The sequence below is a fragment of the Peromyscus californicus genome, unplaced genomic scaffold (assembly GCF_007827085.1).
Source record: "Peromyscus californicus insignis strain IS unplaced genomic scaffold, ASM782708v3 Scaffold_9__1_contigs__length_137607984, whole genome shotgun sequence".
Taxonomy (NCBI): Eukaryota; Metazoa; Chordata; class Mammalia; order Rodentia; family Cricetidae; genus Peromyscus; species Peromyscus californicus.
The window spans coordinates 59,733,035-59,756,831 of record NW_026294617.1 but is presented as its reverse complement, the minus strand read 5'-3'; the positions used below and the strand labels follow the sequence as shown (position 1 = coordinate 59,756,831).

Below are 23,797 nucleotides of genomic sequence, written 5' to 3'. Positions count from 1 at the left end.
AGTAGCCTTCCTAAGTGTGTAAAATCAGACCTTTGTAATCTTTAAGAGATGAATGAGCTCTTCCTGGAATGAGAACAGCATTCACACCTTCCATTCAAAAAGCTTTCTCTGTAGAAACTTGGCCATCTGTAAAGTGTTTGATCCATTTACAATAGTTGTAAAAGCAGGTGTGGTGGAGCATATCTCTAACCTCAGGACTCTAAAGAGAAACAAGGTTCAAGGTCAGCCTATGTTACATAGCAAAATCATACCCCATTAAAAACAGAGAGGTAATAATAAAAACAATAGTTCCTTTCTACTGATGGTAGGGCAGCCACGGAGAGCAGGGCATGCAGACTGATCAGCCTGGGCTTGTTTGCATGTTCCTATTTGTGCTGCTGAGAATTAAACTCAGAAATAGGCAAATGCTCTACCACGGAGCTGTACCGCCACCCTTCAACATCCCCTTAAACTCACAGATTAATCCTGCTTGAGATAAAGAGATATGAAGAAAATTCCACGAAGCAGCCCCAGTGAGCCCCGTATCAACAAGCTCCATCTTGTGATTACCGCTGTTCCACTTCTTTGACCTTTGGCCTGGTGATCAAAGAATTCCCTGACTCTTCATCCACTGCACACACCTGACACAGAATTGAGGCCCGATCTTCCTTTTGTTTCCTGTAAAGGTTGAGGTAAGACTTGCCTATACCAACCTTCTCAGAAACTGAAGTTCACTTTCCAACTCAAGCTAACCACTGGAGTCCCATGCTCAGCCTTGCCTCTTCTTGAAAATGGCTGCACAGACCGTTGTCTTTCCCAAAGGAAAATCTAGAGGATTCTCAGTATAGGGCCTGGGCATAGCAGGCATGTCAGTAAATATGCCAGGATTATGGCCTTCAGTGAAATTTGGAAACTAGTAGAGAAAGATGAAAATAAAACCCAAGAGTTATAGATATTACAGTGAAAGAAATAAGGCATAAAACTGGCACAAATAATCCCTTATTCAAGTGCATGGCTGCAAAGGAACCTTCTAGTAGCTGGGAAGAACAGGTAATATTAAATGAATGTGAATAATCAGTTATTCTAAGAATGGTGAGAAGATAGACATACATTTTCCATAGATGATAAATTAAGCCATTTGTATGAGGGATGCATTCATTAAAAGCGTGATAAGAGATAAGGGTGAAATCTGGGCTGATGGGAAATGGGCTGTGAGTTTCATGTGGAAGTATCTGGAGTTCTTAGCAGGGAAGTGATCTAATTTGAATGATATTCTAGAGTGTCTCTATTTGTGGCCATTCACAGGTCATGTTAGTTAAGTAAACGAACCAGAGAGAAAGAAACTGGTTATTCAGAACTCAGTTCAACCATCCCAACATCAAATGGTTAAAGTGCGACCTAAGGCTTTAATAGAAACAGGGTAAAAGAGGGAGAAGAAATTGTTGGGGAATTGTGTGGATTAGTGTTTTACTTCTTACCAATCCCACTAAATAGCTAACAAATAAACTTTAAAACACATACAGTTATAAAAGAAAAGCTAAAGCAATGGATAAAAAACAGAAGCAAAGAAATATTGGAAGATGTACAGCAGAAACTAAAGGTCAAAGGAAGAAAGAAGATGGTGTTCGCAAATGCAAGAGCAGATCAGGGAGCTGAGTTATCTCTACAAAGTAGAGCGATCAGGTGGCTTGGAAACACAGTGTACAGGGAACACATCCTCCAGCAGGCTGAACTTTCCATGAGAAGCATGGTAACTTTTGGTTCCCCGAAAGACCAGACTGGCATTGTCTACACTCAACAAAAGAATGTAGCACATTGTCTTTCAAGTGCTAGAAATCAGACACAGCAAGCAAACCCAGAGTTGGGACCCACACTGAAATCAGAGTAGTTTCATGAAGGCCTACACACAGAGAACAAGGAACTCCATTCCATACTTTCCCTGTTTTTCCATGTCACTGGCATCCATTTTTTTTTCCTCAAAAGTGAATGAAGGGGTAGTAATATCCTCAGTACAAGAACTGGGTTTCTGTCTAGTTTACCTACAGGAATGCCCACTGATCATCAAGCTTTGAACTTACACATCATGCTTCTAAACCATATCTTAGGACCTGTTCTTAGATAGCCAATAACAGTCAAGGATGGTGAATACTATGACACTAGTGAGAGCTGAGAAAACAAACAGGAAGAATAAGCAATATAGAACAGGGGCCACACAAGACAGCAGGGGTAGTGCATTCATACAAGTCCTGTGATCAGAAACCTGCAATAAATGAAAAGTAAGTAGTGCACACATACAATACCAGCACTTGGGAAACTGAGACATGCAGCTCATGAGTTCAAGTCCAGCCAGGGTTACATAGTAACTTTGAGATTAGCCTGAACTATATAGCAAGACCTGATGATCTCCCAATTCAAAAGGGAGAGAGACAGAGACAAAGAGAATTGATACAATTTTAAAATTAAAAATCGAATATAAGGAATGTCATGTTTAAATAGAGGGGGTTCTAACTGAAAAGCTCTTGGAAATTAGAAGTGTGGGAGAAGAAAAGTAAGTCAATAGGAAAATCAGGGTAGGGGCAAGAGATGTCTCAAAGGTTAAGAGAGGTTAAGAGTCCATGTTGCTCTTGCAGAGGACTCCAGTTGGGTTACTGATACCCCCTTCAGATGACTCATGATGTCTTGTGTCTCCAGTTCCAGGTGATCCAAAACACAATTATATATGCACACTTAAAATAAACCTTTATTTCATTTAAGTAAATAAATGAGCAAAATACAAGCAAACAAACAAACAAAAAAAAAACTGAGAGCTTTGGGAGGGAGGGTGGAACGCCGGTGCAAGGCACATGAGTCATGAAGTGCATACGGAAGCCGTGAAGGGAGATATATAAGCTAACTGCTTTTCCAGCTGTAACTGCCATGATGTTTTCATTTCACAAACTGATCATGGAATTATAAAGTCCCAAATAAAGCTCCTTGCTTCAGAATGGCTGTTTTAACTGTAGAGAAGTTCATTGAGGTGCATAGACTTTAAGTCTTAGCAAGGACTGGTTTTATGGCTTTGTTAATCCAGCTGTGTGGTATTTTTGTTAGCAAGTTCTTTACAATGAGGTGTTTATTTTTTTTTCCAAAAAGAGAGAGAGTCGCTCCCAGAAGGTATAGTCAAGAGACAAAAAGGACAATAAGCAAGGCAACATGAAAATGCAGAGGTTTGTTACTAGAGTTCAAACAGTCAACTAAGAGAGAACTAGAAGGAGACAGTCACGAAAATGAAATAACTGAAGAAGGAAACAGGAGCTATCCGGACACAGCGCCAGGACTGACAAGCTGAAAGGGCTGGGATGTCACCACTGTAACCAAAAAATTCTCAGGGACCTGAGATACAGAGCATAAACCAGAGTCATATCCGCTACCTTAGCAGCAGTATTACAACCTGACAAAAATGCAACAATGCCTTCAGCGTTCAGCATAGACCTATGCCCATTTCAGAACTGCAAATGCAGACAAACTGTGGCAGTGAGAAGACACAGTCAAGCTTGTCAGTTTCTCCTACAGACAAGTTCCAAAATAAATGGAGGGAAGGAAGGGGCAGAAAGAGAGAGAGGGGAGGGAGAAGAGGAGAAAGCAGGGGGGGCCGAGGGGAGAGAAGAGTAGAGGGGAGGGGAGAGGGAAGAGAGGGAAGGATGGGAGAAGGGAGGAGAGGATGGGAAAGGAGGGGAAGGCAGGGGAGGGGAGGGAAGGGGAGGGGAGAGGGAGGAGAGGGGAGGGGAGGGGAGGGGAGGGGAGAGGGAGGAGAGGGAAGGATGGGAGAAGGGAGGAGAGCATGGGAAAGGAGGGGAGGGCAGGGGAGGGGAGGGAAGGGGAGGGGAGAGGAGGGGAGGGGAAGAGTGATTACCAATACATCTCATCTCAAGAAACTACAAGATGAACTTTGTTGAAATTACAGAATAACCAAGAAGAGGAAATGTGGGATTCAGACAGCAGTGCTTAAAGGGAAGAAAGGTCCACTCACAGTGACAACACAGGAAAGCAGCCATGCAATCTCTTCAGAAAGATTTGCCCAGGGCAGGGCTGTGCTGAGAGATGCCAGGAAGAGAGTCTCTGAGACCAACAAGAAATTGGCAAGTCATCCAATACGCTCAATGGTTAGAGGTGTGCTTACTCTGCTCTCCAGGTGTTTGTGAGTGAAGTATGCTAGAAACACAGGGCCTTGATGAAGAAAAATAATATCAATTTCTGAGAAAACCTAAAGTTGCACAAGAAAGGATGTGTGAGTCAGTGAATGACAGTTACGTCGAAACAATCGAATGTTTATTTAATCTAAAAGGGAAATAATGAAGTACTGAGTGCTCTCAACAAAAACTGAAGTCATTACACTAAGGACAGGAAAAGCAAGACAGGAGGAAACGACTACCACTTTACAGGAAGAAATTCGTAGGGTCCAGGAAGGAAGCAAAGAGCTGTTACCTAAAATAGGAAACGACAAAATAAACTAGATGGTGGTGTTCCAGACACAGAAGAAATGTGCATAAAAATCTTTGATTTTTTTTTTTTAATTTTGTTCTCTTGGAACAGTTCTTAAGAACAGAAAGAAAGAAATGTGGGAAAAGTCTGCTATTTTTGCTTATAAATCTTGCAGACATCCTTGACATTTTAAAACACAGTTATAAATAGTCTTGATTAAAACTGTTTTTAAAAGAAGGGGAAAGTTCAGAAGTTATTACAAAGCAAAACCTACAGCCAAGAACAAAATGACCATTTTGGTTGGTTTATCTTTGTTTGGTTGGTTGGTTGGTTGATTGGTTGGTTGGTTGATTTGGGGGTTTTGTTTGTTTGTTTGTTTGTTTATTTGAGATAGGGTCTCACTGTGCAGTCATGGCTTTTCTGAAACTCGGCATGTATACAGACCAGGCTGGTCTCAAACTCACAGACATCTCCCTGTCTCAGCTTCCCAAGTGCTGGGACTAAAGGCATACATATGTCACTACGCCCAGCAAAATGACCACATTTTAAAATGAAATTTTAAACTGACTTCATGATCGAATGCCTTGATGACTGAAGAGAGTTCTGAAAACGATCACATAGGAGAGCTACCAGAAGTTCACAGTGGCCATGGAGCTTGTGTGACAGAAAGCCCACTATCCAGGCTGGTGGGCAGAGGGCGTGATTTCTAATCCTTGTTCCATGATGTGTGACAAGTGAGGTTGGACTGGCTAATCCATAGCTCTACCTTCAGCCTCTCCAGCTTAAAACAGAGGGTGTTGAGTCCTTTGATCTCCCTCAGTAATGAGGACCTTCACAGTCGTGTAGATTTTGACAACCGACAGACCAACCAACTGGTGTCACCAGGAAGCCACTGGAAATTCAGACCCAAGGGAAGATGAGAGAGCAAGAAGAGCTAGAGAGAGAGCCTATAAAAGGGGATGCGTAGAAAGTCTCTGAAGCAAAGGCAGAAGGGTGGAGAGACAGGACAAAACTCTCGGAAATGCCCATGTTAAGAGGAAAGTCTAATGCTGGAGGCATGTGTTTCAAAAAGGAATGTGTGATGAGTTGTTGAGCTATTCATCCATTGGCTTTGTGTACATGAATTCAGGGATGGCCCATGCACATAAACCCCCAGGAAACTCTGATAGCAGACACAATAAAATATGAAATTCTGAGGAATTACATGTGGATGTCTCCATATTTACTAATGCACCATGGGTACTGTGTCCTAGACCTTCCCATTCAGAGCATCCAAGGCAGAATTTTTATTTTTCACCTTTAAGAAAGTGGCAGTGATTGAAATCTTGCCTCGGATTATGAATTTTCATGATAGCTTCAGCCAAGCACTCCGCAGCTATGAGCCCCAGCTGCAATCCAAGGGAGACTAAGTGAAAATCACAATCTTGTCTCTCCAAGCTCTGTCACAAATGCATACATGGCTTCCTTCCATCTATTTCTCATGTAGTATTATTCATCAATCAAGTCCAAGCATCAATAACACCCCAAAACAAATTTATTTCATTTACCAGAAGTAAGAAACCCTTCTCTGAAGTATGCTGTTCTTCACTTTTGTATGTTCCCCACTGTGGTTCACATGGACCACTGTATATTATCCAGGAGTGCTGTGTGTCTACTTTACCATCAAAATTACGTATTTACTGTTTAAAAGGCACTATTAATAAAAAATGAGTAAGAGGGAATATTTACAGGACCTGGAGGACCAATATCGGCATTTTTCTTTTTTCTGTGGGAGCACCAGAGCACATAGTTCTGTGCACACACACAAACATACAGAGACCAGCATGTGTGCTGCATGTAGGTATATCCTAAGACACACACACACATTGTAAATCCTAATTTCTTTCTGTCTTTCCTTCCTTCTTCCTTTCTCTCTTTCTTTCTTTTTCTTCTTTTTTCCTTCCTTCCTTTCTTTCTTTCTCTTTTTTCTTCCTTCCTTTCTTTTTTTTTTCTGCAGAACATTTCTTTATTTTTCACTAAGACTTTCCCAGAGGACATAACTAAGCTTGTCACCACCCCCACCCCCAACAAAGGATTAGTGTGCTCACTGCCATAAAGCAGATAGGAACAGTTTGCAAGGACTAGAACCAACCTTAAATGGCAAAGAACACATTCTCTCTGAATTATGATGAACATGTTTAAGTAAAGAAAGAAAGGAAAGGAGCAAAGAAGTAATGGTGGTTTCCAAATTAAAAGATCATTCACGTTTTGTGTCACATGTTCAATCTTGGTTCTCCTGTACCGAAATTCCTGCTGTTGTTTATTTTGAAGTTTTTAACAACTTTGTAAGAATCATCACAATTATTTTAGTTTGTTTTTAACCATCTTCTTGAGTAATAATTTGTGTGTGATATAACTGAGCCTAAAGATCTAAAAAGATTGTGACTGCATGAAATGTCATGTTTGCCATAACCCTGAAATACTATGCCAGGCCAGGCCACACCTTCACAATTCTTTCGATAACTTGAAACCGTGTTTCTCTTTTCAACTCTCTCATTGTTTATGGTAAATAATACCGGAATTCACACTTGGAGACAGTGGGATTACCCTGTGGAAAAGCCAGTGTTTTACATCTATGTTGCAAGTCTGCAAATATTAGCCCTCTGTTATTATTTAATTTGGATAATAATTAAATTAATTATGTATTACATAGACTTGAACTAGAGAAGCCAGTCACTAGAGGGCAGCAAACCTCAGAGAAAAGACATGAATTCAAATGCTGATTCTTAATCCAAGGTAATAAAAAATACTGAATGTCCTAGAGACTGCAAAGAATTGGTGCTTTCTGAAGCATCTCTGTGATTCTTCAAGTCTTGGCTCTTGCACAGACTTGAAGACTTGGCTCTTGAAGTAGAAAGTTGCATCGTCTTTGGAAAACTGTCACTACAATTTAGTGATCAATGAACAATGAGCATTTCAAGTTATTCTTCTAAATAAAATCTGCATAACAACAATTATGCTAGTTCAGCATGTTTAAGAGATGGTTATGAAATAGGTCAACTGAGATTTTGTGGGATTTCTGCCTCTTCAGAGGGAGCAGATGTTTCCTTATTATTTCATCCTGAGAGTCGTAAAAAATGAAACTGATTTTTATCTCTAAAAACTTGAAGTTATTTTCTGAGTCTATAAAAAATGCAAAATTTGTGAAGGCAAAAATATTCTGTAGTCTATAATGTTAGGGTCTGTCCCTACTAATAGAAATTATCTTCAAGTTTGTTTATTGTTTCTAAGTTACATTATAAGAGAATTTAGCCATAGCTCCCCATTTCCCTTTTGAACTCCCAAGGAGTGGTGTTTGCTCAATGACTAACTTATTGTAATGAGCACATATCCTTTTAACATAATTAGAGTAATGTGAAGCTATACAGAATTTGTTTATGAGAAATAGCCCCTTCTTTTCCTCTGCAATTAAGAAATCCTGGTTAAAATGTGTTGGAAGTCTCATTAGCATTTGTGTGTGTGTGCTGGGGTGTTTCAAGACCCATGAAAACATGAATTTTTAAGAGTTAATCTGAAAATAAAATCTACAAATAAACAGTGTTACTGTCTTCAATTAAATGAAATAGAGTGCTTTTCCAGAGCTTCTTTCTAATCCTGATCTTGGTGGTGTGACTTTGACTTAGCTTACGCCTACTAAGTAGACACAAAGTTCATTTCCTTAGAATGTCAAAAATAAAGGAAAAACAAAGGAGTCTTACCAAACAAGTATATGACTATGAACTTCAGAAATACCTGGATTATTGGGAAACTGAGAAAAATATGAGAATTTTAGAATCAAGATTTTTCTTTTTGTTCTTGTTTTTAATTTCTTTTTATTTATTCTTTGTGTGTTTCACATCGTGCATCTTGATCCCACTCGTTTCCTATCCCTTCCTATCTGCCCTCCATCCCTACAAACTGCCCACCCAAATAAAATAAAATTTAAGAGAAAGAAAAAGGAAAAGAAAAAGGGGGGGGGGGAGGAAAATCTTCTCATGGGAGCTGTACTGTGTTCCGGTGAGTCACGCAGTAAACCTTTTTATCCATTTTTCTTTATGTGCAAGTGTTCACTGCAAAGAGTTGTTAGTCTGGTTTGAGGCCTCTAGTCTCTGCCAAATCATTGATGCTGGACCCTCACTGGGGCTCCTCTTGGACATCCTGTCGTTGCCCTGTGTCATGGAGATCCTGCAGCTTTGGGTCTGCAGGACTGGCCCCTTCATGTACTCCAGCAGATCACAGATGGGGTGGATGTTGGGGTGAGCCAACTCATAACCCTGGTCCTGGGCCTTGGTAGTTGCCGGGTTTGTCAGTCCTCAGGCTCTTCCCTGTCTTCACCACCAGGATGAGCTCTCCAGCATTGCCCTGGCTCGTTGACTCCTTGAAGTGATGAGCAAGGGGCGGGGCCAATTCCTTCTTTGTCCCCACCCTGCCCCTTCACATCCTCAGGGTCAGCTCTCCCACTCTCCGACATTACAACATCTACACCTTCAGGGCCAACTCTACTGTGTTGCCCAGGCCAGGTGTAGGGGCCACTCTCCCAAGTGCTGCCCCTGATGAGGGGCGTGGACAGTTCTCTTGCTCTTAAGATCTCAGAACCAGCTCTCCCACCTGCCACAGGCCACGAGGGGCAGGGACTGGGGTGGGAGTGGGGAAGCGTCTCTCCCCTGCCCACACCACCACCTGGTAGATGAGGGACGAGGCCAGATCTCCCATGTTCCCGTTCTCCTGGCAGTTCACCTGCACCCCAGTCAATAGGATCAGCTCTACCGTGCTGCCCAGGCGAGGTGGAGCTGGTAAGGGGGAAGGTCAGCTCCCTCACCCACCACAGGTAGCAGGGGAATGGAGGAGGGTATGCCCTCACCACCACATGGCAGATGAGGGGGGTGTGGCCAGCTATCCTATTCTCACACCCTCAGGGACAGCTCACCCATGCCTCTGTCATCAAGGTCAACTGAGGAGCAGGGCCCACTTTCCTGAGTGCGGCAGCTGGTAAGCGGGAGGGTCATCTCCCTCTTCTGTCCTTCTGTCATAGGTGGTGAGGGAATAGGGTAAGGGAGGCATCTCTACCCCACTCACATCCACCATATGACAGACAGTAGTGGGGACAGCTAGTTCTCCCATACTCACAGCTTTGGGGATGGCTCATCCAGATCTCCACCAACAGGGTTGGCTCTATTGTACTGCAGGGCCTTCTCTTCAAGGTACTCATTCATGTGCACGAGGGAAAAAAAAGTCTATGTATTTAAGAGTCTTCTTACCTACAACATAAATGCTAATGACTCCAAAATCTATTTTCCAGTCCATACCCCAGCTCCCTCCATAACCAAATAGTTAACATTTCTACCAGGGCCCAGATTCATGGAAGTATTTAAGGTCAAAATATTCCAAGCTGACCACATCGCTTTCTCACCTAAACCCACTCTCCTCTTGTTTTCTCTACTCTGAGTTCTTTCATCCTTCCCTTTCAACCAAGGTAAAGGACCAAAACCAGCCTTGCTTCTTTGTTCTTCAAACCACCAAACCAAGCAACCACCAACCCTTGTTACTTTTAAATGTAAATGGTTTTAACCCTTTCTCTGATTTCTGGTCACATTACCTATAGCAACTTCTTTACTGGCCACGAGCCCTATCTTCCCAAAAACGTTGTCTATATTTTGAGACCGTTAGTACTGGTGCTGGACTCTCAGGCCAGAGCTTCCTACGCACAGTGAGCATCCACTCACCTGCAGAAGTTCAGCTGTCCACACAGGATGCACTTCATTTTTAAAAATGTCCTTGATAGCTGGGCGGTGGTGGCGCACGCCTTTAATCCCAGCACTCGGGAAGCAGAGCCAGGCAGATCTCTGTGAGTTCGAGGCCAGCCTGGGCTACCAAGTGAGTCCCAGGAAAGGCGCAAAGCTACACAGAGAAACCCTGTCTCGAAAAACCAAAAAAAAAAAAAACAAAAACAAAAATGTCCTTGATAAATATTCGTTGAGCCAAAAAGAATCTGATCATTCAGCATTCCTGTGGTTAGCCTGGGTGTGAAAACAAGACTCTGTGTTGTGCTGTAGCAAAGCACATAAACTAAAACAAAATTATCTACGGACATTTGTCAGTTTAATATATCTTTTCGTTTTGGAGGGAAATTGGGAAAAAGAAGGCACAGTAAACAGAGTCCTGGACACAAACTGACGAGACAAGCACGGTTCAAATTTTTGCCAGAAGCAACACAGAAAGAGTGGCACCTTACCGAAGATGTGGATCTTACACCCAGCAGCAAGGCCCAAAGACACTGCTTCTGTGGCTTCGATCCAGGCCTTTTCTTCTCACACTTTCCTTTCAAACAACAGTCAGCTTGGGGAAGAAAAAGCAAAACCTAAATCCTTGAAACTTTATAAACAGTGAGCAGTCCCGGCCGGGCATCTCTTCTGAAGATGGCAAAAGAAGAAAGGTAAACGAAGGTGCTTTCATCTTCTGTTTGTGCTGGGCAAACCATCAGAATTCGGAAAGGTCTTTCATTTGTTCATACATTCCTTTCGTGTGCCTGAATGAATGCCTGTAGAAAGCATTTGCACAGCTAAAACGCTCACCAGGAAAAGGAAAAAAGGAAGCCTTGGCAACTGGTGTTGACAAACAGCGTGAGCACGGAAGAAGAGGCCTGCCAATCAGGAGAACAGAGGCTGAATATGAGACCAGTGCACTAAGCCCTATGCTAGGTAAGGGAAAACCAAGAGCCACTTGCCTGCTGGAGCATCCTGGATTTTCAGGGGTTTGTTCGTATGGTTGGTTTTGTTTTTGTTGTTGTTGTTGTTTTGGTTTCGGTTGGGTTTTTTTCTAGATTGATCAATTTCCATTGGTAGCAAAGCATATTTATATTAGACTGGGTTTCAGTTGGTCTGTCTACAAAGAACTTTCTTTTGTTTTACACATTACAAATATTTCTTGAGCAGTCTTACCTTTCCCTTTTAGTTTGATCTCCTGATGCCTTATGTGTCTGTTTGCTCTAAGATACATCCCCAAAATTACTGTTTGGGCTGAAAATGACATAGTTCTGAAGTTAATCAATATAACAACCCCTATACTAGATGTAAAACAGGATAAATATGTATAATAAAGTACTGGACTTTCATCCATATTAGATGAATATATGCAGTTAGTTGGTTAGTTAAAGAAATCAGCACAAGCAGAAGGAAGCAACACTATGTAATACTAGTGTAAGCTATCATAAGCAGCAGTCAAGCTGTTCATATTGAAAGTCACTCCTAAACTCTGTAGGTCATTCCTATGCCATGCACCACTTTCTCCTACACTTAGATTACTCGGTCAACACAATGGCAAATGGACTAGATGTTTGATTACTGTCATTTCCTTTTAAAATGAAATTGCCCTTTCTTCTATTGAAAATGATAACAGTTTTCACTTTTCTTACTCAACTAGTACCTATATAAAGAGTTTTAAATTCATTGAGATTCTATATTTTATTGATTTTTAGAATCTTTTGCCATAAAACTCACTACTAAAGACCTGAGTGTGCTGGCTGATTTTGTGTCAACTTGGCACAGCCTAGTCCTGGAGAGGAGGAAGCCTCAATTGAGAAAATGCCTCCATAGGATTGGGCTGTAGGGAGGCCTCTAGAGCCTTTTTCTTAATTAGTGATTGATGTGGGAGGGCCCAGTTCATTGTGGGTAATGACATTCCTGGACTAGTGGTCCTGAGTTCTATAGGAAAGCAAGCTTAGCAAGCCAGTAAGCAGCACCCCTCCATGGCCTCTGCATCACCTCCTGCTTCCAAGTTTCTGCCCTTCTTGAGTTCCTGCCCTGACATCCTTCAATGATGAACAGTGTAAACCAAATAAACCTTTTCCTCTTCAAGTTGTTCTGGTCCTGGTATTTCATCACAGCAATAGTAACCCTAACTAAGACATTGAGGTTCATGTTAGGCAATTCTGGGGGAAACTCCAGGAAACAGGGTATTTATTAGTCTTTGTCATGAGCTGTCAGGAAGCAGGGGTGACCCTCTGCTCATCTTGATGAAAGCCTGCAGGGAGGAGGGCCACAGGCACACCTGTTCCCCAGGAGAGGAGAATATTTCACAGCTTGGTTCTTATTTATATTTTGTCCGTACTCAAACATGACTGCAAGTGGGCTACTTTTGTCTTCATTTCTTTCTCCTGTTGATATTCTGTGAAGTCATTTCTAATCGAAAGAAAAACACAAGATGTAACAGCAAGTGACAGGTCAGCTCATGTTAGCATCTAGCAGAGAGGACCAGCCAGGCCACCCTCATTTGCCATTTGGTCATTTGCCCTTTGTATTAGGTCCAAATGTAAATACGGTGAATCAAGGGATATCATTGCATGATGCTTGTGCTGTCACTGTCTCTGAGAGCTTGCTGGTCAGGGGAAAGCATAATCTGTAGTTGGCCTGGGACTGGTCACCTGCTCTGTTTGTGTAGAATGAAAGCTCAGTGAATAGTTGCAACATTGCCATTCAGGACAGAGCACATCACCAGCTTCAACATGGGCAGTGATCCAACAGTCCTTGACATTTGTCAAGGTTACAGATAATAAAATCCAGGCAAGACCTCCCCCTGTGTTTGTTTTGTGAAGGAAAGCTACTGAAAGGAAGCTGCACCTTACATGGAAGCTTCTAGAAGGCTGATTAACTGACTAGAACTTCAATGGCTGTGGAAAGATTAGATTGTCGCAGGTCAAAGGCCTGCATTTTATCCTGGACCATCTTTAGCCCCAGCGATACCTATTCCTTGTCTACTTCTGTGTCTGACTTTACATCCTTGTGACTATCAGATGAAACCTTCTGCAATGTATTAACTTAGCAAACCCTAATCTTCCACCAATCCAAAAGCTAAGAATGTCGTCAGATAGCATCTGAGACCTGAGCTGAGACTTTCTCAGTTTGTAGTACTTTCCAACTACTTGATGTATTGAGCAATGTATTTAAAAAGCATCTTGACTTATGACTTTATTATGTTATACAAATATCATGAAACTGCTGCCACATTGGAACCTGTAATCTGCAAGTAATCTAAATCTGTGTTCCAAAGCCATGGTCACTCATACTTGGTGCCAGCATGAAGAATCTCTTACTCCGTTTGAGAAGAAAGCTGTGTTTCCTGAGCCAGCAGTTTATAAAGTCAGATGACAATTTTTCCTACACTTCATCATTGGTTTGTGAATTTCTCTTGTAATATGTGGAGTAATAAATAGTATTTGCTACAAGTTGGATCTTCCTGAGGTTAAGAGCAAAGACTGCAGATGTACGGTGTCTTTGACCTTGGCTTTGAATTCTGGCTCGTTTTCTGATTACTCACGTGCTAGAAATGGTATCATTTCTGGTTTTCACTAGAATCAGTGTTGTAGTTCACTAGAATTGATGCTTCACCATTTTTTTTCCAGTGTGAAAAACAGTAGTCCATATAATATGTATGAAGGAGTCAAAGATTCCTGAGAGATTCCTGAAAAACCGTGCTTCCCTTTGACGGTTATAACAACCTTTTGTAGCTAAGAGAACGTGGCTGTGAGAAGAGGGGATGACTCAAGGTCAGTGGCTGTGAAGAGCAGAGGGGGAAGGGAGATAGGGAGGTTAATCAGTGCTGAGTGAGCTACAGTTAGATAGTAGCATGCCCCAGGATGTGACTCGGTGGCAGATAAGATGCTGAGCATGTGAGCACATGTGCAGTGTGCATTTGATCCTCGGCGAACAGCTCCCCTCCCTCAGGGGGAAAAAAAGAGCAAGAAGTTTAAATGTGGCATGAGTCTACGAATAACAGTAATGTGCTGTTGACTTTTTCAAGCTGGAAAATGGGAATTTGGAATGTTTTCATCATAATGATACAATAAATGTTTGGGAAGATTTGTGTAACCTGACGTAAGCACGCAATGTATGCTTTTGTTGAAACATCAGAGGGTACTCCAGTAATACATATAATTTCTATCCTTTTAGGTGTTAATGAAAAATAAATTTTATTTTTTAAAAAGAGTAGGATAATAAGGAAGGGACATAAAAGTGGGTTTAAAAAGTCCCTCTTGAGTTGTGGAAAAAAGCAATCAGGAGGCTGTGATACACAAGAAACCACAAGAAGGAAGCTTCCTCAGGAGGACAGAACAGAACAACAATGCTGCTGAGATTTAATGGAGTTTAATCTGCATATGATTACTCCGGAATTTTTCACGAAATTTACAAATTGGCTCTTAAGTCTGTAAGTTTCAGCAATAGCTAGAAAAATCTGAAGTACAAAAATACATGGTATTAGAATAAACCATGAGAAAGAAAACACAAAAGCCACAGGAAATATTAGCAATGCTTTAAGTATTTGTTCTAACTGAGAGGCAAACACAGTCTTCAGCACACAGGGTTGCAGCTTCTGATGATGTTGGCGTTCTGAACCATTACCAGGGTGGCAAGGTTGGTGCTAACTGAATGATGCTGGGAGAATCTGACAGCATGTGATAGCATAGAAACTTGACTCACATTTGCCTCCAGATTCCTCTAGTAGTCAATGCTGAGTTGATGCCAGTATCACACTGTAGTGGGGGGCTGTTCTCACCATGCCCTGAAGTACTGCCCCTAGTGAGGTAGCAGGTAACTGTTACACCTGTCTATGACCTTGAAGTACTAGGCATGGCCACTCAGGACCCTTAAGACAGGGATGCATGTGCACAGCTCTCTCTTCACTACCTCGTGGTTTTGGATGCTAGGACAGACCAGGGCAGATCTTACCAGAGAACAGCTTTGCACCATGCCTCACCCTTCTAGGATCCTGCGACAAATTTCTCTATTTTGTCTTGTGAATTTTTTTTTTTCACAAATAAATTCCTTTGTCCATTAAGCAGACTTCGTGGATTGCTAGCGATATAATCCCATTATCACACCCTTGAATACCCTGAAGTGTAACATTCTTAAATAGAATTTCCAAGCCTCAGATGTTGAATCACAGTAATACATACATACCCAGAGAGAGATGGGGGGGGGCGGGTATAGAGAGTAAAAAAGGAAAAGAATCTGTTTGCAATAGTAATTACAGTTTGTCTTGGAATCTGATTGGGGTGAAAGCCAAATGAGGATGTGCAGAGGAGGTGGGGGGTGGCGTACTGGTTGTATACTTGGATTGAAGATCTATGTCACTTCTAACAGTTGCTATGAAGTTAAGAGATAAACTGAATCAAAGGGATAATAGGTAAGACAAGAAGGATAGAAGATAGAACAGAACTTGGAGTAAAAAGAGATGGCATCAGAGAACTGCAGACGGCCCTGGGTAGCTGAAGTGGAACAGGGGTCAGACAGGAATCAAGAATTTTCCTTGACTGGCCTGAGGATGACTTGTAATCCAGTACTAAGGAGGGTGAAGCAGAGGTTCAGGAGTTTTCCAGACTGGCCTGGACTATATCACGAATCTTTGTCTAAAATAAAAGAAGGAGGATTCATTCATAGAATTAAAAAAAAATCAAAATAGGCTATTTTCTTAATATCTGTTTAATATAATTTGCATTGTTTTCATCTTTATAATTATAAAAACTATTATATTTTCAGAACTATGTTATCATAAAAACCTTATAACTTTCCATGATAACTTTTCACTCTTTTTTGAATACTGATCACTTTACTTTATAAAGAAAATATGAAACTTTTTCCTTATGCGTTTGCAACGTCATCAGATTTTGTTTAGAATTTTGGGAAGAAATAATTTTTCCATGTGTATGTTTTAGCTCCTATCACACTATTTTTTAGAATTACTCACAAAATCTTTTATTTCATAGACATTTTCAAATGCACTAGTGTTGTAGCATTCTCCTGTTTTGGAGGTGGGATAGAGGGGGAGGCAGGCTCTCATTCTGCAGCTCAGGTTGGCCTGGAATTTGCTAGGTCAACTGGGATGGCCTCAAAGCAGAAATTCTTTTGCCTCTGCCTCCAGTGTGCCCTGACATTCAATCCCTTACTTATATCATGTGGCATTTTTTTTCTCTATTTAAAAAATATTTTGGTCGGGCGGTGGTGGCGAATGCCTTTAATCCCAGCACTCGGGAGGCAGAGGCAGGTGGATCTTTGTGAGTTCGAGGCCAGCCTGGTCTCCAAAGCAAGTTCCAGGAAAGGTGCAAAGCTACACAGAGAAACCCTGTCTCGAAAAACCAAAAATAAATAAATAAATAAATAAATAAATAAATAAATAAATAAAAAATATTTTACTTCATAAATAGAGTTTCTGAAGCTTAATTTTTCTCTTTTCCCTAAAGCATTCTCAAACATTCTTTCTCTGTAGTCTACTGTTTTTATATATATTTTTAATTTGTGTGGTTTTCGAATTTCTTCTAGAACATTCTGAATTGAAGTCTTAGTTCAGTTTTTCTACATTTAATCATGGATTCACATTTTTTGAGCTGTTTGTACTCATTTGTAATGTTAGTTTTTGTTCCTATTTTTCTTCTGATATATAACTATAATTTTAATTGCTATTTTTGTCTTAAAGGGTCATTTAGATGAGAGCTTGAGTGCTTTGTGTTTTGTGCCTTTGTTTTATATTTGTATTACAGAGTAGCAGAGTGTTATTTTGATGGGTGTATTGGAGCAATCTGTGGTTTGTGACACGTGAGTAGCCTAGACAGAACGCTACATGAAATAGGCCAGGCACAGAAAGAAACACAGCCTGATTTTCCTTATGTGTGGGATCAGAAATAATTGGTCTAAGAGAAACAGTGAGTAGAGTTCTGGGTTTCCTGTGGCTGGGGAAAGAGGAAATACTGGTCAAGAATATAAAACTTCAGTAGGATGGGCAAAACAGAGTAAGGGATGAATGACTATAGCTGATAACAATGTATTGTATTCTTGGAATTTTCTGAGTAGATGTAAAGTGTCTTCATCAGTTAAAAAGATATACAAAATAAGATACATTATTTAGTTTGATCAAGACATTCCACAAGATACACATATTTTAAAGTACCATAATATATGGCAGTGTATATACTTTATCTTGTCGGTTAAAAGCCAGAATAAAACAAGAGGCCTGAACTGGAAATCTGATACAAAAAGAAATTTGAGAGGCTTTGTAAATGCTCTGACGTCCTAGGCACTGGGACCCTCAGTAAGGACGTATCTGCACACACAGAATCCCTGCAGTTTTCTCCTCAGTTGTGCTTCGGTGTGTGACTGTAGTTTTGTTTTGTAAATTAAATTTCTTTGCTATAAAAATTGGCTCAAAGAAATAAGACTCTAGGAGTTGGTAACTGACAGCAATAGCTTGGGACAAGATACAGAAAAGAAAAAAAAGACAACAAAAGACTGTCACCTGGAGCAGGCAGCAGCTTCCTAAAGGGATGTAAAGTTGCTGGGGCATGACAGTGGTATCGAGGCGCAGGTGCCGATGTCCTGAGAACAAACAGTACTACTGAATCTGCACACTGCTTTGATACTTGGGGAGTGCCGATTCTATGCTTGAAACTCTTCAGCCAACCATTTGTTTCTCATTGTCTGTAATTAAAGAGTCAAACCGTGAGAAAATAGCTCATTATATCCACAAGAAACAGGTGACAGTAAGATACAGCCCAGCTTCATTAGATCCTTCCTGAAAACTCACAACACAAACCTGAATTATCCTCTGGTTTTATTTTGATGCTAACTCTGGTTACGTGAACTCTTAGGAACTGATTCTGAGTGAAAGATTCTAAGTCAGAAGTTACGGTAGAAGACAACCAAATTCAGCCAGGGATGCAGGTCAGTGGGAGAGCACTGGCTTAGCACATACAAAACCTTAGGTTCCACCCCCATCACTAATGAATAAATGCATAAATAAGTAAGTAGATCAATAGTTTATTTGTAATAAGTCTGTTTCTCTTAAGAAATATTCAAAAAGCCTATTGATATATAAAATTAGAATGACCTATAGCGCTTGCTGAAAATTAGGCTAAGCAGCATCCAATCAAAACCATGTTTAGTCATAAACTGTCAAAACCTTCTCTGGTCATCTTTTTTGAAAAAGAGACATCTGGCAGGGGGGCGGGGGATGGCGCACACCTTTAATCCCAGCACTCTGGTAGAAGCAGATGGATCTCTGTGAGTTCAAGGTCAGCCTCATCTATAGAGCGAGATCCAGGACAGGCACCAAAACTACACAGAGGAAAAAAAAAAAAAGAAAAACTACACGTCTCAAAAAAAAAAAAAAAAGATATCTCAGTGTGTGTGTGCGTGTGTGTGTGTGTGTGTGTGTGTGTGTGTGTGTGTTGTGTGTGTTGTGTGTGTGTGTGTAGGTATATGGGCATGTACACAGGTGCCTGTGGAGGCCAGAAGAAGGCATAAGATCACCTGGAGCTGGCGTTACAGATGGTTGTGAACTGTGCTGCGTGGCTGCACCAAATGCAGCTTGGATCCTCTGCAAAAGACACACATGCTTTTATTTTATTTTATTTCAATTTATTTATTTATTTATTTATTTATATATTTGGGGGAGTTGAGACAGAGTTTCTCTGTGTAGCTTTGTGCCTTTCCTGGGGCTGCACCAAAAGCAACTTGGATCCTCTGCAAGAGAAACACATGCTTTTATTTTATTTTATTTCATTTTATTTATTTATTTATTTATTTATTTATTTATTTATTTATTTGGGGGAGGGGGGTTGAGACAGGGTTTCTCTGTGTAGCTTTGTGCCTTTCCTAGAACTCACTCTGTAGCCCAGGCTGGCCTCGAACTCACAGAGATCCACCTGGCTCTGCCTCCCGAGTGCTGGGATTAAAGGCGTGTGCTACCACCGCCTGGCGAAACACATGCTTTTAACTGACCCATCTCTATAATCATCTTTCTTAAGAATGAATTTTTTACTCAGTCTGTAGAGTTGTGTTATATTAAAAAAAAAACAGCATCCTGTTGTGTTTGCCAAGTTACTCCATTTTTAAAAACAGAAAATCATAACATTTATATGTACTGTTGCTTAACTTAGGGACAAAGACTTACAGACTGGTGTCAAAAAATAATAATAATTCTCTTTTATAAGACAGAGCTCAGTTTCTGATGTGAGTTTTGATACATGTATTAAGGAATATTGTGAAAAGAAGGTAAAGATATTTAAACATATTTTTCACTTATTTGCTAAAAGCTATACATCATCATGAATGTATTTAAAACTATGGAACCACCCAGACATTCAGTTTTCTCCAAGGAGACATACTTCTCATGCCAATGTAATGAAGTCACAGACTTGCACGGTTTTCTTTCTCCAGCTCTATGACTGCTTCCCAGTCTCCTTTTTGTCACAGCTTCTTTGTCCATAAATATTGAATGCCACAGAATTCCAGTCTCGTGGTCTCCTGCCTCCAATTGTAACCTTTACCTAGACAGTCCATAATACTGCCCTAATTGCTTCTTAACTAGATACCTTACAAATAGCAACATGCCATCTTTCCCAAAGACATGCATCATAGTATTTGGCAATCTGGTTATTTCTAGAGCATCTTCTACATGTACAATTACAATGTTCAAACTGAGAAAACAAAATTAAGCAATGACCTCAGGATTGGGGAGTCAGAAGTCTCTTAGGCTGTCATCTTTCAGAAGCATTCAACTCCCACTGCTGTAGGTAAAGAAAGTCCAGACTTTTAAGGCACATTGTCCCTCTGTCACCCTTCAATGACCACTTTGTGAGTGTACACACACACACACACATACACACACACACACACACACACACTCAAAACACACTGCTCCCTCATCCTGAACTGTTGGAAAAAAATGTGACCTCAGTCCTTTCAAACACTGTCAGAGAGAAGCCAAGATTATACAGTCAAGTCATTGAGTTTCTTAGGCCACAACAATCAATGTCACTGTGGATATATATGCCAGACCCAGCCAATAAGCACATTATTTTTTCCCTTGTGGCCACAAAGATTTTCAGGGACTGACTTCAAGGTCCATGGTGGTCTAATTACAAGGGATCATAAGACTGAAATGAGACACAAAACCTTTTCAGCTGGATTGGAACCTGCAACAAAATGTCAACTGAAGTCAATCTTGTCACCTAAGAATACCAAAAGAGAAACTTAATCCTGATGATTTGATTACAGATGCAGAACAACTGTAAGCAATAAAGAATAAGGGTTTATTACCCAGCAGAAACCTGGACCAATTTTCAAAGCCGTTGAAAAGAATTTGTGAATGCCCTTGCTTCAGTGCTGGGGATAGGCCTAAACGTCTCACTTAAGAAACAAAGCTGGTCCTCATTGCATGAGTTGGCTGTTTGAAACCTGGGGCCTATGCAGGATTGTTTGGCTCGGCCTGGGAGGAGGGGACTAGACCTACCTGGACTGAGTCTACCAGGTTGACCTCAGTCTGTGGGGAAGGCTTTGCCCTGGAGGAGATGGGAATGGGGGGGGGGCATTGGGGGGAAGGTGAGGGGGACGGGAGGGGGGAGAACAAGGGAATCCGTGACCGATATGTAGAACTGAATTGTATTGCAAAATAAATTAAAATAAATTCAAAAAAAAAAAAAAAAAAAAAAGAAACAAAGCTGAGCATGAAAGACAAGAAAGTCAGAACCAGTTCAGAACTATGAAGACAGGAAATCAGTGAAGATAAACAGGACACCCAGCACTAATGGGAATCAGAGTCTGTCTCCTGCTTCTCAATCTTTAACAGGTTGGGTGCTCTGCTGAGGAAGTGGGTGTTTTTCACAACAGAACTGCACATGCTCCTGACACAGGCCTGGTGAATTTGCCTTGTTTACTCAGTTTGTTTTAAATGCGTGTTGTTGTTTTTTTAAAAAAAAGGAATTATATATTACAGCTGCAGTTGAGGCCTTCATTTCTAAGTTCCATTATAATAACTCTTTCCCAAACATAAAGTCAATATTGAGCATTTTAATTTTGGTAGATTTTTTTTAATTGAGAAATCATTGCATAAAGTTATAGACCGATGCACGTTTCAAAGTGCAACACCTGCAGCTTCCCTTCTAACTTCTGAATCCCGTCACACTTGGCTAATTGCAAACCCTGATAGGAAATCATGAGAAGAGTAATCCGTGCTCTCAGTTCAGTGAGAATGGCGTTATCAAGCTAGAATACTGTCTGAAAAAGGAGCCCACATATACAGACGGTGTGATCCCATTAACAGCCCCCTGGATCAAGCTAGCATTAGGCTCTTCAGTTATGTAAATCAAAGCCCCTCATAAAGAGAACTTTAGATTGAGTTTTCTCACTTGCTGTCAGAATGTACAAAGACTGGTAGCAGAATGTTCATGGCAGCAGCAGACACTGAATTCATAACTAGCAGAATCAAGGTGAGATGAGTCTGTGCTCCCAAACTTGAACTATGGCAGCTCCTGTGGTTTGGCCACACAGGTTACAGGTAGCAAATGAAGGCCTGGTCTAACCTGACACCACAGTACAAATGATCCCGAAATGAAGAATGTAGGTTTTTGGCACATCGTTTCTACAGATTCTTATCCTCACAAGTCTCATAAGCAGGAAACCAGTTCATTGAAGTTGGCTCATCTGAGTGAAAACAGGGAAATAAGAGGCTTTACTAAGAAATGTGTTTCTTACCAGAGACTTTCTGTCAGGATGTTGGAGATACTGAAATTCTTGAAATCAAAATTCTCTCCTCTGAATGAAAGCAGGTACAGCGGGACACAGAAACAACACAGAGGGGTTAAAACCCTACCCATATCCATTCTCCTTAGATAATTCCATCCACTATGCATCCCAGGTCAACCTCAAACTCAAATGATCTTCCTGCCTCAGCATCCAGAGAGCTGAGGACTCCATGCTCACTTTACAAAGTTCCCTGGAAATCCTAACATAAGCTACTTAGAATGGGGAGCAAATACCTAATTCCCAAAACTACCCCAGAGATGAACCTGGGAGCAAGGACTGGAGTAGCTGAGTTTCCCACTCCAGCCACATGATAAACTGCCTTGATAAAGGCCATGACACAAGTAAAGGGATAAAGGACATGAGCAGAATAATGTGGTAGGCCACATTAGTTGACAACTCTGGTGACTAGTTCTCATACAAATGCTCGTGTAGATTTCTGGTCTTTGGTAACACGGTGGAGAATTCTGATAATCAATATGTCTGGATTATGAAGTGCCTATGAGATTCAAAAGCACATCTATGGGTGTGTTTATGAGGATGTTTCTAGAGATAATAAGAACCATGAAGGCTTTGACCTAATGAATGGATTAATCCCTTCTCAAATTCATAACATAATGGCATTATTGGGAGTTAATGAGAGGCAGGAGTTGGGTTCTAATTGGAGAAAGTAGGTCACAACTTTGTGTCCTTGTGGATTCTATTTGGACTTGTGTGGCATTCCTGTATGTTCTTTTTATCTACTTCCTGTCTACCACAACGTGAACTGCTCTAATCTGCCAGATCCTCCCCCACCATGATGAAACGAAACCTCAGAAGTCATTGATCAAAATAAATGCCTCTACTTTCGAGTAGTTTCTTGCTAGTATTTTGTCAGAGTGATGAAAAAACTATTAATGCACCCCTCAACACTCATAAAAGTAACAAGTATATCCATCAATTCATATCCCAAATCCTGATTCTATTGTAACAGGAATTGGTGAAGCATAACTCATTTTTTACATCTCCCATATGACTACTAAGGGCAAAACAAAAGAAAACTAAAGAAACATCCAGAAGATCAGAACCAAGGCAATTCATTAACACCTGTTGACAAAAGAACCCCTTCCAGTGTCAACCCAGAGCAAGGGATCCCTGAGAACTCTTCCAGCTACATGTGATATTCACAAAGGACTCTTGGCCATTGTGCTTTTCTTCCTACACTCACCATCCAATGAGAGCATAACTGTAGATATTTTCATTCTCTATCAATATGTCTTTCATATGATTGGACACTGTGTGCTATTAGACTCTTGGCTTTTGTGGACACACGGATTTCTACTCTGAACTGATGAATAAAGCATTCATGTTGATCAGAGGAACTGGGTGGAGTAACAGAGAATAACGTATTTAGGAATAAGGTTCAGTTTGTATGTTAAGTGGTGAATTGGTTTCATTGAATGCCTCCCAAAGGTACGTATTTCCAAACCTTGGTCCCCAGGTTGCTGACTCTGGGCAGTACTTTGGACATCTGAAAAGTAGATCCTAGTAGGAAGTCATGGGTAGTGTTCTCGTGAAGGAACTGTGATATCAAATCCTATCCTGGCATTCTCTTTGATGCCTTCTCAATTGTTTCCCAATAAGCATTCCTAATACGACAAATTGCCTTTATTAGACGCACAAAAATAGTAGAATCACTCCATCTTATGCTGGAACTTAAAGAACCACGAACCAATAAACATTAAAAATAAACATTTCCCACTAGTTCATTATCACAGGTATTGCACTACAAC

The 23,797-nt window shown here is 40.9% G+C and overlaps 1 long non-coding RNA gene and 1 other non-coding gene across 2 annotated transcripts in view; both read left to right on the top strand.

Moving 5' to 3' along the window:
• Positions 1–11,052: 11,052 nt before the first annotated feature.
• LOC128106428 (uncharacterized) overlaps positions 11,053–23,797 on the top strand; it is a 58,334-nt gene continuing 45,589 nt past the window's right edge. The window contains exon 1 of the long non-coding RNA XR_008216704.1: positions 11,053–11,156. This is a non-coding gene — a long non-coding RNA (uncharacterized LOC128106428). The remainder of the gene's footprint in view (positions 11,157–23,797) is intronic.
• Positions 19,352–19,485, top strand: LOC128106819 (small nucleolar RNA SNORA40). The gene has a single exon (XR_008216866.1). It is a non-coding gene; the product is annotated as a small nucleolar RNA SNORA40 (small nucleolar RNA).